The sequence below is a fragment of the Callithrix jacchus genome, chromosome 10, assembly GCF_049354715.1.
Source record: "Callithrix jacchus isolate 240 chromosome 10, calJac240_pri, whole genome shotgun sequence".
Taxonomy (NCBI): Eukaryota; Metazoa; Chordata; class Mammalia; order Primates; family Cebidae; genus Callithrix; species Callithrix jacchus.
Window position 1 is genome coordinate 27,789,823 of NC_133511.1, and position 12,713 is coordinate 27,802,535.

Here is a 12,713-nt window from a genome sequence, read left to right on the forward strand (position 1 = left end):
AATGGCTAATTGTGTAATACATGAATTATACCTCTATAAAGTTATAAAAAAGATAAAAACAAAGGTTCTCCTGGGTTAGGCTACTGCTATTTGCATGTTATAATTGCTAAAGTAACCCTTAAACAATAATAAATAAAGTGCATAATTTCCAAAGTAGTATAGGAAAAAATGTGATGAGGAAAAAGTGCCTAATTAATTAAAGAGGACAAGAAATAAGAGAAAAGAAACATAGAAAAGTGGAACAAAAACAGGATACATAATGTTGTATATAAATATGTTAACCTATAAATACTTGTAGTAAATGTACATGCAGTGTTTCAAGTAAAAAAGAAGTTACCACTTTGATTTTTAAAATCTTACTACATACTCATAAGATACGCCTCAAAACATAAGGATTCAAGGTCAAAAATACAAATATGGCACAATATTTTTAGGCCTATTTCAATCAAGTAAAGGTGATACAATTATACTGCTATCACAGTTAATATCAAGGTGGCAAAATAGCCTTGGTAAATATAAAGGAGGTAAGTTCATAAGCAAAGAGAAGGAATAAGGAAAAAAGCAAAGATTAATGAAATAGAATACACAAATATAAAGATCAAAAGAACTAAAAGTTGATTATATAAAATAACTATAATTGTTTAACCAAATTTGGGGTGAGACTGAGCAAAACAAAACTAACAAGTAATCATTTAAATGAACAAGTAATCATTAAAATGAAAAAGAAGGCCGGGCGCAGTGGCTCAAGCCTGTAATCCCAGCACTTTGGGAGGCCAAGGCGGGTGGATCACAAGGTCAAGAGACCAAGACCATCCTGGTCAACATGGTGAAACCCCGTCTCTACTAAAAATACAAAAAATTAGCTGGGCATGGTGGTGCACGCCTGTAATCCCAGCTACTCAGGAGGCTGAGGCAGGAGAATTGCCTGGACCCAGGGGGCGGAGGTTGAGGTGAGCCGAGATCGAGCCATTGCACTCCAGCCTGGCTAACAAGCGAAACTCCGTCTCAAAAAAAAGAAAAAGAAAAAAGAAAGAAAGAAAGAAAATATTAATTAATAAAAGAAGATGGTTTAGGCTGGGCGCCGTGGCTCAAGCCTGTAATCCCAGTACTTTGGGAGGCCGAGGTGGGTGGATCAGAGGTCAAGAAATCGAGACCATCCTGGTCAACTAGGTGAAACCCCCGCCTCTACTAAAAATAAAAAAAATTAGCTGGGCATGGTGGTGCGTGCCTGTAGTCCAGCTACTTGGGAGGCTGAGGCAGGAGAATTGCCTGAACCCAGGAGGCGGAGGTTGTGGTGAGTCAAGATCGCACCATTGCACTCCAGCCTGGGTAACAAGAGCAAAACTCCATCTCAAAAAAAAAAAAAAGAAAAATATATATAACTACAAATAGTATAGACATTGAAAATATAATAAGATGATAATATGAAAAACCTTATGTCAATAAACGTAAAAAAATTAGAAAATATAACTTAATAAAACTAACACAAAAATTAAATATCTAAATTGCCTATTTCTATTAAAGTAAAAATTTGTACATAACTTTATACTTTCCCACCATAAGAATCACATGCTGAGCTAATTTTGCAAGTAAGTTCTACAAAATAGTTTTTTAAATCTATTTTTATTGCATATAAACTTTGCAATGATAAAGTGATTACTCCCCAACTTATTTTATATGGCTATCAAAATCTTGACAACAAGAAAAACACTTTATGCCCAAGGACCAATATTATACAGAATGGTTAAGAAAGGGTGAGTGAAGGGTAATTTTAAGTGTCAACTTGACTGAATTAAGTAATAGGTAACACCTGATAAAGAATTATTTTTGAATGTGTCTCTGTGGGTGTTTCCAGAGGAGATTAGCATGTGAGTCTAAGTGAACTAGGTGAAGAAGATTCACCCTCAATGTGGGCAGGCACCATCCAATCTGTAGGCAGTCCAGAGAAAACAAAGGTATGTATGTCAATCTATTTACCAAAACTGGGATACACTTTCTCTCACCTGTGCTTGGACAGACTTCTGGTTCCACAGCCTTTGGACTCTAAGACATATGCCAACAGAGCCCCAGGTTCTCAGACATTTGGCCTTGAACTGAGAATTACGCCTAAACTTCCCAGGTTCTGAGGCCCTCAGACTTGGGCTGAGCCACGCTATCAGCAGTCCAGGGACTCCAGCTTGCAGAAGGTCTACCATAGGAGTCTTACCCTCCATGAATGCATGAGCACATCCCCTCTCACATACCTCTCTGTCTATCTATCTATATCCTATGTAATCTATTTGGAAAAGTATGACTAATATGGATGGGAGTCTCCAGATTATAGCATTAGAAATAAGAAGGGGATAGAACTACAGATCTTATAAGCATTAAAAATTAATTAGGGGATTTTATAAATAATTGCATACTGATAAATTAGACAATTTGAATGAAATAAAAATTGTTTTAAAAATGCAATTTACAAAGCTTACAAAGAAAAAATAGAAATAAGTAACTTTACTGGTGAGTTGGAAATATTCCAATCGTACACAGTCTACCAGACAGTAGAAAGCATAAACATTTCCCAATTTCTTGTATGAGGCCTGATTCCAAAACTTGACAAGGACATAGCAAGAATAGAAAATTATACACCAAGTTTTCTCATCAACACAGATGAAAAATCTCTAAATATTTAGCAAATCAAATCTAACAATATAGGAAAAAGAGTAATTCAGTCCAAATAATTGAGATTTATTTTGGGAATGTGAGAGAATTTGGCATTTGAAAATCAATTAGTGTAATTCTCCACATTGAAAACAAAAGAAAAATTGCATTACAAACTTTTTTTAATTGCATTTTAGGTTTTGGGGTACATGTGAAGAACATGCAAGATTGTTGCATAGGTACACACATGGCAGTGTGATTTGCTGCCTCCTTCCCCATCACCTATATCTGGCATTTCTCCCCATGTTATCTCTCCCCAACTCCCCACCCCCTGCTGTTCCTCCCCTATTTCCCCCAGACAGACCCCAGTGTGTGATGCTCCCCCACTGTGTCCATGTGTTCTCACTGTTCAACACCCACCTATGAGTGATAACATGTGGTGTTTGATTTTCTGTTCTTGTGTTAGTTTGCTGAGAATGATGGCTTCCAGGTTCATCCATGTCCCTACAAAGTACACGAACTCATCATTTTTTATGGCTGCATAGTATTCCATGGTGTATATGTGCCACATTTTCCCTGTCCAGTCTATCATCGATGGGCATTTGGGTTGGTTCCAGGTCTTTGCTATTGTAAATTGTGCTGCAATGAACATTCGTGTGCATGTGTCCTTATAGTAGAAAGATTTATAATCCTTCAGATAGCATTATAATCTTAACATATTAGATGCAGCAAAATCATTTGACAAAATTTAAAACCAATTCCTAAGAAAAAACTCTTCATAAACTTGGGATAAGGTTTTCTTAAGTTGATAATTTTTAAAACTCCACAATTTAATAATTAAAAATCATAAGTTTTCCTTCTGAAACCAACAATGAGACCAGATTTATGCTAATACCACTTCTATTCAAAACTGTATCAGAAGTTAATGCAATGAAGAAGAAATGAGCCATAATTACTGGACAGAATGTAGGGTTATTTTTTCTAGAAAGAATAATTGCATATATAAGAACAATCAAATAGAATGCAAAGAAGTGTTAGCATTAGTAAATGCACATTTAACAAGAACACTGTATACTACTAAGTCAATGTACAAAATCAAAACAAAACAAAAGCATTTCTGTAAATTGGCAACAGACAAAAAACAAAATTTGAAATGATATGATTTATATTAGCATTAAAACTATGAAACCTTGATGAATAAACTTTAAGAAGTGTGAGGAAATCTACACTGGAAACAATAAGACTGTACTGAGATAAATAAGACCTAAGTAAATGACAGCGTATATTATACTCATGGATCAGAATGCGCAATACAGGAAAAACGCCAATTCTTCACAAACTGTATTCAGTGTCATCCCAATTAAAATCTAAGCAGACAAGCAGCTGTGTGTACATGTGGCTGTACGTATGCAAGTTGACAAGCTGATATCTGCAAATATTTCAAAATGTAAACGACCATAATGAAAATCAAAGCTGGAAACTTACTACAAAATATTAAGGCCTATTATGAAGGAATCATAGCAGTGTAGTATTAGTCCACGGACAGACAGATAGACTAATGGAACAGAATAGAAAGTGTGGAAACTGACTCACACATATTTCACACCTAATTTTTCAGAAATATGACATTTCATCATAGTGGGGAAGAATAATTTTTCCAATAAATTGTGATAGGTGAATTTGACAGGTAGATAAACAAACATATGTCTTGATTCCTACCCATCTTTATGCTGAAATATCAATCCAGATAGACAACAGTTTTAAATATAAGTAATATTACAATAAAGTTTTAGAAGAAAACATAGAAGAAGATCTTATCATGGATAGGGTAAAGACTTGAAATAAATCACAAACATGCTAACTATAATTCAAAAGAAATTGGCAAATTATACTTTAATTAATAAATATTTTTATCAAAATCCACCATTATGAAATGGAAAGAGGGAAACACAGGGTAAGACAATATACATTTATCCAGTAAAGGACACATACTAAGAATATATAAAGAACTCTTACAAATCAGTAAGAAAAAGGTAAATCTGAAAAGGAATTTCTTAAGTGGGAGTATCCAAATATCCAATAAATGTATGAAGAAGTGCTCAGCTTAGTCATGAGGGAGATGGGGATTAAAACCTTGATGAGGAGACCGACTCAAGATGGCGCAGTGAGAAAAACCCAGGATTGAAGCTCTCGGTGAACGCACGGAGGGTGAGTCAGGGCCGCATTTCCAGACGGATCTTTGCTGCCCACAGAACGGGGAAATTCCCAGGTATAAAAGAGGTGTGGGATGCCAGCAAAGTGGGTTTGGCTGGTGCAGCTGGCGGACAGTGCTGCAGCGCAGCGGCACTCCAGAGCGCTCCGCATAAAGCAGACTGGTCGGGGTGTCCTGATGAACCGGCAATCTGAGACTTCAGAGGGCAGATTGGCATATCCATCTGATTGAACGGGACTTGGACAGTGAGCCAGGCCAGGAGATTCCAGGGAAACTGTGTTTGGGCCAGGGCAGTGGGACAAACAAAACAGTGATTCCAAACACTGTGGGTGGAGAGTTTCACTGCCAGCACAGCTGAACCAAGGATGGTGCAGCATGGTGGGGGAGGGGCGTTTGCCATTACTGAGGCAACCTGCTCCTACTGAGGTACACTCCCATTGCTGACGCAGCCTGACATTGCCAAGGCAACCCACCACAACAGAGACCCCGCCTCAGGGCATAGCCCGTGGCAGCAGGGCGGAGACCGCAGCAGCAGGGCAGAGCCTGCAGCAACAGGGCGGACCTCACACCAGCAGGGTGGAGCCTCAGCAGGCAAATAGTGACTAGACTGCCTCCTAGCTGGGCAGGACAGTGCATAGACACATAAAGAAAACCCCAACCCCCCGAGACAGAGCATCTGAGAAAAAAAGGGTTTTGTTTTATGAGTTCTGCTGCAGCAGAATTAAATGTGGCAGCCTAACAGCCCTGAATGAACAACAGAGCTCACAGATCAGCACTTGAGCTCCTATAAAGTACAAACTGTCTCCTCAAGCAGCTCCCTGAACCCTCTATAACCAGAATACTGACATTTGGCAGGCATCATTCTGGGACAAAGATAGCAGAAAAAGAAACTGGTAGCATCCCTCACTGTTCCACAGCTGCTATAGGTGCACCACAGACAAGCAGGGCCTGGAGTGGACCTCAGCAGTGATACAGTGGAGGGGCTAGACTGGTAGAAAGAAAACCAAGTATCAGAAATACCTCATCATCAACAATCTGGGCGTCCACTCAGAGACCCAATCGAAAAGTCAGCAACAACAGGTGGATAAATCCACAAAGATGGGAAGAAACCAGTGCAAAAAGGAGGAAAACACCTGAAACCAGAACACCGCAATTCCTACAAAGGACCAAAACTCCTCACCAGCAAGGGAACAAAGCTGGATGGAGAATGACTGTGACTAAATGACGGAATTAGACTTCAGAAGGTGGATAATGAGAAACTTTTGTGAGCTAAAAGAACATGTTTTAAATCAATGCAAAGAAACTAAAAACCTTGAAAAAAAATTTGAAAAAAGATTCGAGAAAATGATAACAAGAATGGTTAACTTAGAGAGGAATATGAATGAATTGAAGGAGCTGAAAAACACAGTACAAGAACTTCACGAAGCATGCACAAGTTTCAACAGCTGAATTGACCAAGCAGAAGAAAGAATTTCAGAAGTCGAAGATCAACTCAATGAAATAAAATGAGAAACCAAGATTAGAGAAAAAAGTGCAAAAAGGAATGAACAAAGTCTCCAAGAAATGTGGGACTATGTGAAGAGACCTAACCTACGTTTGATAGGTGTACCAGAATGTGACGAAGAGAGTGAATCCAAGCTGGAAAATACTCTTCAGGATATTATCCAGGAAAATTTCCCCCACCTAGCAAGGCAGGCCAACACTCAAATGGAGGAAATACAGAGAACACCACAAAGATATTCTGCAAGAAGAGCAATCCCAAGGCACATAATCATCAGATTTACCAGGGTTGAAATAAAGGAGAAAATACTAAGGGCAGCCAGAGAGAAAGGTCGGGTCACCCACAAAGGGAAACCCATCAGACTCACAGCAGATCTCTTGGCAGAAACTCTACAAGCAAGAAGAGAGTGGGGGCCAATATTCAACATCCTTAAAGAAAAGAACTTTCAACCCAGAATTTCATATCCAGCCAAACTGAGCTTCAGAAGTGAAGGAAAAAGAAAATCCTTTGCGAACAAGCAAGTACTCAGAGATTTTGTCACCACCAGGCCTGCTTTACAAGAGCTTCTGAAAGAGGCACTACACATAGAAAGGAACAATCAGTACCAGCCATTCCAAAATCACACTGAATGCTAAAGAGCAGCAACATAATGAAGAATCTACATCAACTAACGGGCAAAACAGCCAGCGAGCCTCAAAATGGCAGTATCAAATTCACACATAACAATATTAACCCTAAATGTAAATAGACTAAATGCACCAATCCAAAGACACAGACTGGCAAATTGGATAAAAAAATCAAAACCCATCAGTGTGCTGTATCCAGGAAACCCATCTCACATGCAAGGATACACAAAGGCTCAAAATAAAGGGATGGAGGAAGATTTACCAAGCAAATGGAGAGCAAATAAAAGCAGGAGTTGCAATTCTCATCTCTGATAAAATAGACTTTAAAGCAACAAAGATCAAAAGAGACAAAGAAGGCCATTACATAATGGTAAAAGGATTGATACAACAAGAAGATCTAACAATCCTAAACATATATGGACCCAATACAGGAGCACCCAGATACATAAGGCAAGTTCTTAATGACTTACAAAGAGACTTAGACTCCCACACAATAATAGTGGGAGACTTAAACACTCTACTGTCAATAATAGACAGATCAACCAGACAGAAAATCAACAAGGATATCCAGGGCTTGAACTCAGACCTGGAACAAGCAAACCTGATAGACATTTGCCAAACTCTCCACGCCAAATCCACAGAACATACGTTTTTCTCAGCACCACATCACACCTACTCTAAAATTTACCACATAATTGGAAGTAAAGCACTCCTCAGCAAATGCAAAACAACTGAAATCATAACAAACAGTCTCTCAGACCATAGTGAAATCAAGTTAGAACTCAGCATTCAGAAACTAACCCAGAACTGCACAGGTTCATGGAAACTGAGCAACTGGCTCTTGAATGTTGACTGGATAAACAATGAAATGAAGGCAGAAATAAAGAAGTTCTTCGAAACCAAGGAGAATGAAGACACAACACGCCAGAATCTCTGGGACACATGTAAAGCAGTCTCTAGAGGAAAATATATAGCAATAAGTGCCCATATGAGGAGAATGGAGAGATCCAAAATTGACACCCTATGGTGAAAACTGAAAGAGCTAGAGGAGCAAGATCCAAAAAAAACTCAAAACCTAGCAGAAGACAAGAAATAACTAAGATCAGAGCAGAAATGAATGAGATAGAGACACGAAAACCCCTTCAAAAAAATCAATAAATCCAAGAGCTGGTTTTTTGAAAAGATCAACAAGATAGACAGACCACTAGCCAGATTGATTAAAAAAAAGAGAGGACAACCAAATAGATGCAATAAAAAATGATAAAGGGGAAATCACCACAGATTCCACAGAAATTCAAACCATCATCAGAGAATATTACAAACAACTCTATGCACATAAACTAGTAAACCTGGAAGAAATGGATAAATTCCTGGACACCTGTGTCCTCCCAAGCCTAAACCAGGAGGAAGCCGAAACTATGAATAGACCAATAACAAGGTCAGAAGTCGAGGCAGCAATTAAGAGCCTACCACACAAAAAAAAGCCCAGGTCCAGATGGGTTTACAGCTGAATTCTACCAGACACACAAAGAGGAGATGGTACCATTCCTTCTGAAACTATTCCAAATAATCCAAAAAGAGGGAATCCTTCCCATATCATTTTATGAGACCAACATCATCCTGATACCACAACCCGGCAGAGACCCAACAAGAAAAGAACACTTCAGGCCAATATCCATGATGAACATAGATGCAAAAATCTTCAATAAAATATTGGCAAGCTGATTGCAACAGCAAATCAAAAAACTTATCCATCATGATCAAGTAGGATTCATCCCGGGGATGCAAGGCTGGTTCAACATATGCAAGTCTATAAATGTAATTCACTACATAAACAGAACCAAAACCAAAAACCACATGATTATCTCAATTGATGCAGAGAAGGCATTCGACAAAATTCAGCAGCCCTTTATGCTAAAAACCCTCAATAAACTCGGTATTGGTGCAACGTATCTCAAAGTAATAAAAATTATTTACGACAAACCAACAGGCAATATCATACTGAATGGGCAAAAACTGGAAGCATTTCCTTTGAAATCCGGCACTAGACAGGGATGCCCTCTTTCACCACTCCTATTCAATATAGTACTGGAAGTTCTAGCCAGAGCAATCAGGCAAGAAAAAGAAATAAAGGGCATTCAAATAGGAAAGGTGGAAGCCAAATTGTCTCTATTTGCAGACGACATGATAGTATACCTAGAAGACCCCATCGCCTCAGCCCAAAAACTCCTGAAACTGATAAGCAACTTCAGCAAAGTCTCAGCATATAAAATCAATGTGCAAAAATCACAAGCATTCCTCTGCACCAATAACAGACTTAAAGAGACCCAAATCAAGAACAAATTGCCATTCACAATTGCTACAAAAAGAATAAAGTACCTAGGAATACAACTCACAAGGAATGTAAGGGACCTCTTCAAGGAAAACTACAAACCACTGCTCAACGAAATCAGAGAGGACACAAACAGATGGAGAAACATTCCATGTTCATGGTTAGGAAGAATTAATATGAAAATGGCTATATTGCCCAAAGTAATTTACAGAATCAATGCTATCCCCATCAAGCTACCATTGACTTTCTTCACAGAACAGGAAAAAACCACCATGAACTACATATGGAACCAAAAGAGAGCCTGCATAGCCAAGTCGATTCTAAGGAAAAAGAACACAGCAGGGGGCATCACACTACCAGATTTCAAACTATACTACAAGGCTACAGTAATCAAAACAGCATGGTACTATTACCAAAACAGAGATATAGACCAATGGAAGAAAACAGAGGCATCAGAGGCAACACAACTTATCTACAACCATGCAATCTTTGATAAACCTGACAAAAACAAGCAATGGGGAAAGGATTCCCTGCTTAATAAATGGTGTTGGGAAAACTGGCTAGCCATGTGCAGAAAGCAGAAACTGGACCCCTTCCTGACACCTTACACTAAAATTAACTCCAGATGGATTAAAGACTTAAACATAAGACCTGGCACCATAAAAAGAAGAAAATCTAGGCAAAACCATCCAGGACATAGGAGTAGGCAAGGACTTCATGAACAAAACACCAAAAGCATTGGCAACAAAAGCCAAAATAGACAAATGGGACCTAATCAAACTCCACAGCTTCTGCACGGCAAAAGAAACAGTCACTAGAGTGAATCGGCAACCACAGAATGGAAAAAAATTTTTGCAGTTTACCCAACTGACAAAGGGCTGATATCCAGAATTTACAAAGAACTCAAACAGATTTACAGGAAAAAAAACAAACAAGCCCATTCAAAAATGGGCAAAGGATATGAACAGACACTTTACAAAAGAAGACATATATGAGGCCAACAATCATATGAAAAAATGCTCATCATCACTGGTCATCAGAGAGATGCAAATCAAAACCACATTGAGATACCATCTCACGCCAGTTAGAATGGTGATCATTAAAAAATCTGGAGACAACAGATGCTGGAGAGGATGTGGAGAAAAAGGAACACTTTTACACTGTTGGTGGGAGTGTAAATTAGCTCAACCATTGTGGAAGACAGTGTGGCGATTCCTCAAGGCCTTAGAAATAGAAATTCCATTTGACCCAGCAATCCCATTACTGGGTATATATCCAAAAGACTATAAATCGTTCTACTATAAGGACACACGCACACGAATGTTCATTGCAGCACTGTTTACAATAGCAAAGACCTGGAATCAACCCAAATGCGCATTGATGATAGACTGGATTGGGAAAATGTGGCACATATACACCATGGAATATTATGCAGCAATCAGAAATGATGAGTTTGTGTCGTTTGTAGGGACATGGATGAATCTGGAGAACATCATTCTCAGCAAACTGACACAAGAACAGAAAATGAAATACCGCATATTCTCACTCATAGGCGGGTGATGAAAAATGAGAACACATGGACACAGGGAGGGGAGTACTAAACACTGGGGTCCATTGGGGGGAAAAGGGGAGGGCCAGTGGGAGGGGGAGGTGGGGAGGGATAGCCTGGGGAGAAATGCCAAATGTGGGTGAAGGGGAGAAAGGAAGCAAAACACGCTGCCATGTGTGTACCTATGCAACTGTCTTGCATGTTCTGCACATGTACCCCAAAACCTAAAATGCAATAAAAATTTAAATAAATAAATTAATTTATAATAAAATAAAACCTCGATGAGACTTTACTATGTACTATCAGAATAGTTACAGTAGAACATGCTGGAAAATAACAAGTCTTGAAGGTTATTGAACAACTAGTACTCAGATACATTGCCAGTGGTGTGTAAATTGGTAGATTCACTTTGGAAACCTGAACAGGTTCTACTTAGTCTAAATATGTTCACTCTCATGACCCAGAAATTTCATTCCTATGTATGCACCCAACAAAAATGCCAATGGTTGTTTACCAAAGATGTGGCCCAGCAGGTTCATAGCAGCATCGTTTCTGATGGCTTCAAACAAGAACTATCAGTTACTGGTTAACAACAAAATTTAGAAATAAATTGTAGTGCATTTTTGAAATGAGATATAGACAGCAATAACAATCTTTACGCAGAGCTGTATAAATAAATATCACAAATATAATGTTGAGTGCAGAGAGGTTCAAACACAAAAATATATATACTATATAATTTCATTTATGAAGTTCCACAGGAGGCAGAACTCATAGACATCAGGATAGTGGCCATCCTCTCCTTTGAGAGCAATAGTAACTAGGGGAGGGATGGGTGGCATACTGTTCTTCATGTTCTGTTTCTTGATGTGGACATGATTACAGAACGTGTTCATATGCTCAGTTTGTGAAATTTATCAAGTTGCAAATGCATGATGTGTGTACTTTTCTGTAGGTATAATTTAACAATAATAAAAAAGAACACTCAACTGTAGCTGTGATACAAGTTTCAGGATGCCCCAGCTGCCAAAATGCTTTCAACACCCATGCTGCTAACGGCAATGCTACTGCAAAGGAAAAAAAGAAGAAGAAAAAGAAACACTTCACAACATTGCCTACCAACAGCAACATCCAAAACATTAGCAAGCTGTCCCCATCTCACTCTTTCTTCCAAATACTGTATGAGTTCTTCTAAGTAGAACATGATAAACACATAAGAAAATGCTCAACATGGGTCCCAGCCTCTGAAATATTGAAAAGCCTAACAGAAAATAGTTAAAGTGATGCTGAATGCCAAATGCATCAGTGCCAATCCATCATATGCTCTAAAAAGAGTGAGGTGCTTGTCCAACAACACGTACACACATGAGGATGTCTTGGGGGAAGTTGGGAACATCAGTTCTGAGCTGGAAATAATGTCTGCACCCATATCTTTGGGGCCATCAGCATATAGCAAAGCAATGAAAACATCAGACAATTATTGTCGCAAAGGATAATGGGAGTTGAACGGGAACAGACTGAGAATGAGGTTTTGCCCAACAGTATTTCAAGGTGCCAGAGACAATGGATTATCACAGGGGATGGAAGAAAATCTTTCAGAGAAATAAAAAGGGGCCAGGCACAGTGGTGACTAACTCATGCCTACAATCCCAGCATTTTGGGAGGCCGAGGTAGGCAGATCACTAGAGGTCAGGAGTTTGAGATAAGCCTGGCCAACATGATGAAACCCCATCTCTACTAAAAATACAAAAATTAGCTGGGCATGGTGGTGAACGTCTGTACTCCCAGCTACTTGGGAGGCTAAGGCAGGAGAATTGCTTGAACCTGGGAGGCAGAGGTTGCAGTGAGCCGAT